We start from the raw sequence: 6,511 nt of genomic DNA on the forward strand, positions 1-6,511 counted from the left end.
CATCCTCAGGGGCCCGGCTGTGATTTGATCGAATTTAGCTCTGGGTTCTGTCCTTTCTTCTGTATCGAGTTGTACAGCGTGCAGAGGGTTAATTTGTTTGAACAGGTTTGCACTGCATTTCGTGTTCAGCTGAGCCAGAATCTAGTCACATGTAGGACTCCTAGCCAATGAATGCAGGAGCTAGTCACAAGCATGCCCACCTCTCCTTGGGAATAGGGATGTAGTTCCCGAGGAGACCAGATAAAGTGTATGTCAGGAATACCTCCTACAATTAGGCCACATTGTCACTGGTCCTGTCTGCTACATGGAAGTCCCTAAGCCTAGCCTAAGTCCCGCTGCAAGGATATTTATGTTCTTCAGCATTTTTTTTAAAGAGGTTAAGCAAGGATCAGTCGTACAAAGGCCTTGTTATCACTGGATCTCCTAATAGGCCCCTGGTAGGCACAGTGCCAGCCTGTCTACCATGTCAGCAGCTAATCGTGGGGGTCCGACTGCTGGGGCCCCCCCTGCGATCTCCTGAATGGGATCCCATCGCGCTAAGTCAGGATCGTGTTTCATCTACCTCTAGACGACACCTGCTCCTGATCGAGAGGGATGGGGGCCCATTCAGGAGATTGCGGGGGCCCCAGCGGTTGGACCCCTCGCGATCAGCTACTTATACCCTATTCTGTGGATAGGAAATAAGTTCATTCTGGCTACAGTACCCGTTTAAGTTATATCAAGTCTTATGCTACAGAGCTGCACTCACTATTCTGCTGTTATATCAAGTCTTATCCTCCAGAGCTGCACTCACTATTCTGCTGTTATATCAAGTCTTATCCTCCAGAGCTGCACTCACTATTCTGCTGTTATATCATGTTTTATCCTCCAGAGCTGCACTCACTATTCTGCTGTTACATCATGTCTTATCCTCCAGAGCTGCACTCACTATTCTGCTGTTATATCATGTCTTATCCTCTAGAGCTGCACTCACTATTCTGCTGTTATATCATGTTTTATCCTCCAGAGCTGCACTCACTATTCTGCTGTTACATCATGTCTTATCCTCCAGAGCTGCACTCACTATTCTGCTGTTATATCATGTCTTATCCTCTAGAGCTACACTCACTATTCTGCTGTTATATCATATTTTATCCTCCAGGGCTGCACTCACTATTCCGCAGTTACATTATGTCTTATCCTCCAGTCACCGCCAGAGCTGCAGTCACTATTCTGCTGTCACATCATGTCTTATCCACCATTCACCTCTATAGCTGCACTCACAATTCTGCTGTTACATCATGTCTTATCCTCCAGTCACCTCCAGAGCTGAACTCACTATTCTGCTGTTACATCATGTCTTATTCTCCAGAGCTGCACTCACTATTCTGCTGTTACATCATGTCTTATTCTCCAGAGCTGCACTCACTATTCTGCTGTTACATCATGCCTTATCCACCATTCACATCTAGAGCTGCACTCACTATTCTGCTGTTATATCATGTCTTCTCCTTCAGTCACCTCTAGAGCTGCACTCACTATTCTGCTGTACACCATGTCTTATCCTCCAGAGCTGCACTCACTATTTTAGAATCCCGGCTGATCCTGACTTGGAATAGGAGCGTCTACCCCTAAATCAGTGTAAATTATGACCTGAGGAATCATGTGTTGTAGCCTTTGGCTGTCCGGGCATGCTGGGAGTTGTAGTTTTGTAGTTTAAAGAAACGCTCCTGGTATGTTTGTTTTTTGGCTCATATGATGTGTCCTCACCATCACAAGTCCAACAGTGCCATCTGATTCATTCCAGCATGCATTTCATTACTGTAACTGGGTCATGTGATCACCAATCTGACCCACAGAAAATCACAGTGCTTAATGGAGTGTTTCCCAACCAGGGAAACTCCCAGCATGCCCAAACAGCTGTCAAATCAATGAATTTCCTAACTGTAACTAGGTCGCGTGATCACCAGTCTGACCTACGGAAAATCACAGTACGTAATGCAGTGTTTTTCAACCAGTAAGCCTCCAGCATGCCCAGGCAGCCGCTGCATTAATGCATTGCATTACTGTAACTGGGTCATGTGATCACTAGTCTGATCTACAGAAAATCACAGTGATAAATGCGGTACGGTTTCTTGTATAATTCTAGAATATAGGGCAGTGTTACCCAACCAGGGTGCCTTCAGCTGTTTCAAAACTACAACTCCCAGCATGCCCGGACAGTCAGCGGAGACATCTCACATATCACTCACTGTCGATCCCGTCAGAATAATTACCAGAGAGGAAAGTCTCTCAATTCATTTATCATTTTAATTGCGATTTAATGACGGCGCGCGGCGGCCGGGATCATCCATCATACGCCGGAGACGAGGCGCCGCCACCGCGGGAATTACAGGTAATCACATTTTAAGATGGCGAGTCTTGTGTATTAAAGAGCGGAGTTCTGTATCGGTGGGGGGGTTGGCGCGGGCGATGTCCCCCTATCCCCTCCATGCGACGTCTTCCCTCAGATGTCTGTCGCTCCGTGGCGGAGAATCCCCCCGCTGCCCTCGGCCTTTCATGCAGAGCGATTTGTGTGGCGGCGAGGCGTTTTCTTTCCCCGACTCGTTTCGTGTTGCGGAGCGCTCGGCTTTTGATGCCGCCTCCGTCCCGCTGCAGGTAGTTTAAAGACGCTCTCACATCTGAACCCATCCCAAGAGCGCGACCTCCAAAGGCCAACAGAAAAGGCGCGTTCTCTGCGCCGCGCCGCTCAGCCGGGAACCTCCAGCGCCGCGCCGCTCAGCCGGGAACCGCTTTGTTGTGTTTTTTATCAGGTTTTTTTTTATGATGGATTTTTCAAAATTCGTCTCTAGATCTGCCAAGATATCCGGAGCGCCGAATATAACATCCGAGGAGACGTGCCAGCTGTACGGAGCCGCGCCAAAAGGAACAGAGCTTGTCACCGTGCCAGGAGATACGGGGGAAACATCACCGGGCACAGGGGCTAGGGAGGCGACCTCTGCGGGGCCCGGGGGGGAGAACAGGGGCCCCACTGCTATGGCTGTCACCAGGTGTCAGCTGGAGGAGAAAAATCATCCTGCCCTAAGATGGTGGGGTGCCACATCATGGACCAGTGCAGAACCGTTATTGTTCTGTGCAGCATCTGACATAAAGGGGTACTCTGCTACCAAACCCCAAGATATATAACTTACTAATAAACTGTTATCACACATTGTATTGGCTTTATTATGCTTTTGTGTGATTCATCCCTGACAGTAGTTGTGTAGTCCTCTGATTGTCAGTGTGGTGTTGTCTCAGCAGCTCTTAAGCTCCTCCCTCTCTCCTGACAGGAAGTTGTGTAGTCTTCTCATTGTCAGTGTGTCCAATCTTCCTCTGCTGTCTCAGGATATGTGGCTGGATCTTGTATCTAAAAGCCACACCCCCTGAATGATGTCACCACCTCAGACCAGCCCCTCCAGCCTATGTACACACACACACATATATATATATAAATGTTTTTTATTGGGACATTTAGGGAAGAAGGAGGTGTGGTTACATCATTCTGCCTTGTGCTCTAGAATTCCACGAGCAGACATGGAATGAATACAGCAGGTGCTGCAGCCTCACTGGTTGTGTAATAGTCTGCTGTCCGGAAGGCTGTGGGAGGGTGGAAGGACTGTGATAAAGAGCTGATGGAAACATTGCATTCTGGGAATTGTAGTACTGAGCAACTGTAAACCAGGAATTACAGAACAACTGTTGTTGTTGTTGTGAAGCGCTGTCACATGTAGCAGAGCTGTGCAGGTGCATTGTTGCTGTTGGTTCCCAGTATATAAAGACATTGATACATTGTATCCGTTGTTGTTTTTGTGAAGCGCTGTCACATGTAGCAGAGCTGTGCGGGTGCATTGTTGTTGTTGGTTTCCAGTATATAAGAACATTGATACATTGTATTTGTTGTTTTTGTCGTTGTTGCTGTTGGTTTCCAGTATATAAGGACATTGATACATTGTATCTGTTGTTGTTGTTGTGAAGCGCTGTCACATGTAGCAGAGCTGTGCGGGTGCATTGTTGTTGTTGGTTTCCAGTATATAAGGACATTGATACATTGTATCTGTTGTTGTTGTTGTTGTTGTTGTTGTGAAGCGCTGTCACATGTAGCAGAGCTGTGCGCGTGCATTGTTGTTGTTGGTTTCCAGTATATAAGGACATTGATACATTGTATTTGTTGTTGTTGTTGTTGTTGTGAAGCGCTGTCACATGTAGCAGAGCTGTGCGGGTGCATTGTTGCTGTTGGTTTCCAGTATATAAGGACATTGATACATTGTATCCGTTGTTGTTGTTGTTGTGAAGCGCTGTCACATGTAGCAGAGCTGTGCGGGTGCATTGTTGTTGTTGTTTTCCAGTATATAAGGACATTGATACATTGTATCCGTTGTTGTTGTTGTTGTGAAGCGCTGTCACATGTAGCAGAGCTGTGCGGGTGCATTGTTGCTGTTGGTTTCCAGTATATAAGGACATTGATACATTGTATCCGTTGTTGTTGTTGTGAAGCGCTGTCACATGTAGCAGAGCTGTGCGGGTGCATTGTTGTTGTTGGTTTCCAGTATATAAGGACATTGATACATTGTATCTGTTGTTGTTGTTGTTGTTGTGAAGCGCTGTCACATGTAGCAGAGCTGTGCGGGTGCATTGTTGTTGTTGTTGTTGTTGTTGTTGTTGGTTTCCAGTATATAAGGACATTGATACATTGTATCCGTTGTTGTTGTTGTTGTGAAGCGCTGTCACATGTAGCAGAGCTGTGCGGGTGCATTGTTGTTGTTGTTTTCCAGTATATAAGGACATTGATACATTGTATCTGTTGTTGTTGTTGTTGTTGTGAAGCGCTGTCACATGTAGCAGAGCTGTGCGGGTGCATTGTTGTTGTTGGTTTCCAGTATATAAGGACATTGATACATTGTATCCGTTGTTGTTGTTGTTGTGAAGCGCTGTCACATGTAGCAGAGCTGTGCGGGTGCATTGTTGTTGTTGTTTTCCAGTATATAAGGACATTGATACATTGTATCCGTTGTTGTTGTTGTTGTGAAGCGCTGTCACATGTAGCAGAGCTGTGCGGGTGCATTGTTGTTGTTGGTTTCCAGTATATAAGGACATTGATACATTGTATTTGTTGTTTTTGTCGTTGTTGCTGTTGGTTTCCAGTATATAAGGACATTGATACATTGTATCTGTTGTTGTTGTTGTGAAGCGCTGTCACATGTAGCAGAGCTGTGCGGGTGCATTGTTGTTGTTGGTTTCCAGTATATAAGGACATTGATACATTGTATCCGTTGTTGTTGTTGTTGTGAAGCGCTGTCACATGTAGCAGAGCTGTGCGGGTGCATTGTTGTTGTTGGTTTCCAGTATATAAGGACATTGATACATTGTATCTGTTGTTGTTGTTGTTGTTGTTGTTGTGAAGCGCTGTCACATGTAGCAGAGCTGTGCGCGTGCATTGTTGTTGTTGGTTTCCAGTATATAAGGACATTGATACATTGTATTTGTTGTTGTTGTTGTTGTTGTGAAGCGCTGTCACATGTAGCAGAGCTGTGCGGGTGCATTGTTGCTGTTGGTTTCCAGTATATAAGGACATTGATACATTGTATCCGTTGTTGTTGTTGTTGTGAAGCGCTGTCACATGTAGCAGAGCTGTGCGGGTGCATTGTTGTTGTTGTTTTCCAGTATATAAGGACATTGATACATTGTATCCGTTGTTGTTGTTGTTGTGAAGCGCTGTCACATGTAGCAGAGCTGTGCGGGTGCATTGTTGCTGTTGGTTTCCAGTATATAAGGACATTGATACATTGTATCCGTTGTTGTTGTTGTGAAGCGCTGTCACATGTAGCAGAGCTGTGCGGGTGCATTGTTGTTGTTGGTTTCCAGTATATAAGGACATTGATACATTGTATCTGTTGTTGTTGTTGTTGTTGTGAAGCGCTGTCACATGTAGCAGAGCTGTGCGGGTGCATTGTTGTTGTTGTTGTTGTTGTTGTTGTTGGTTTCCAGTATATAAGGACATTGATACATTGTATCCGTTGTTGTTGTTGTTGTGAAGCGCTGTCACATGTAGCAGAGCTGTGCGGGTGCATTGTTGTTGTTGTTTTCCAGTATATAAGGACATTGATACATTGTATCTGTTGTTGTTGTTGTTGTTGTGAAGCGCTGTCACATGTAGCAGAGCTGTGCGGGTGCATTGTTGTTGTTGGTTTCCAGTATATAAGGACATTGATACATTGTATCCGTTGTTGTTGTTGTTGTGAAGCGCTGTCACATGTAGCAGAGCTGTGCGGGTGCATTGTTGTTGTTGTTTTCCAGTATATAAGGACATTGATACATTGTATCCGTTGTTGTTGTTGTTGTGAAGCGCTGTCACATGTAGCAGAGCTGTGCGGGTGCATTGTTGTTGTTGGTTTCCAGTATATAAGGACATTGATACATTGTATCTGTTGTTGTTGTTGTTGTTGTTGTTGTGAAGCGCTGTCACATGTAGCAGAGCTGTGCGCGTGCATTGTTG

General features: G+C 45.6%; 1 long non-coding RNA gene across 1 annotated transcript; it reads left to right on the forward strand.

Annotated features, from left to right (window-relative positions):
• The first annotated feature begins 2,182 nt into the window (after positions 1-2,182).
• LOC130294209 (uncharacterized) lies at positions 2,183-3,193 on the forward strand. Its single transcript, XR_008848427.1, has 2 exons — positions 2,183-2,374; positions 2,832-3,193. It is a non-coding gene; the product is annotated as an uncharacterized LOC130294209 (long non-coding RNA).
• The last annotated feature ends 3,318 nt before the right edge of the window (positions 3,194-6,511 follow it).

The sequence above is a fragment of the Hyla sarda genome, chromosome 10 (assembly GCF_029499605.1).
Source record: "Hyla sarda isolate aHylSar1 chromosome 10, aHylSar1.hap1, whole genome shotgun sequence".
In the NCBI taxonomy this organism is placed as follows: Eukaryota; Metazoa; Chordata; class Amphibia; order Anura; family Hylidae; genus Hyla; species Hyla sarda.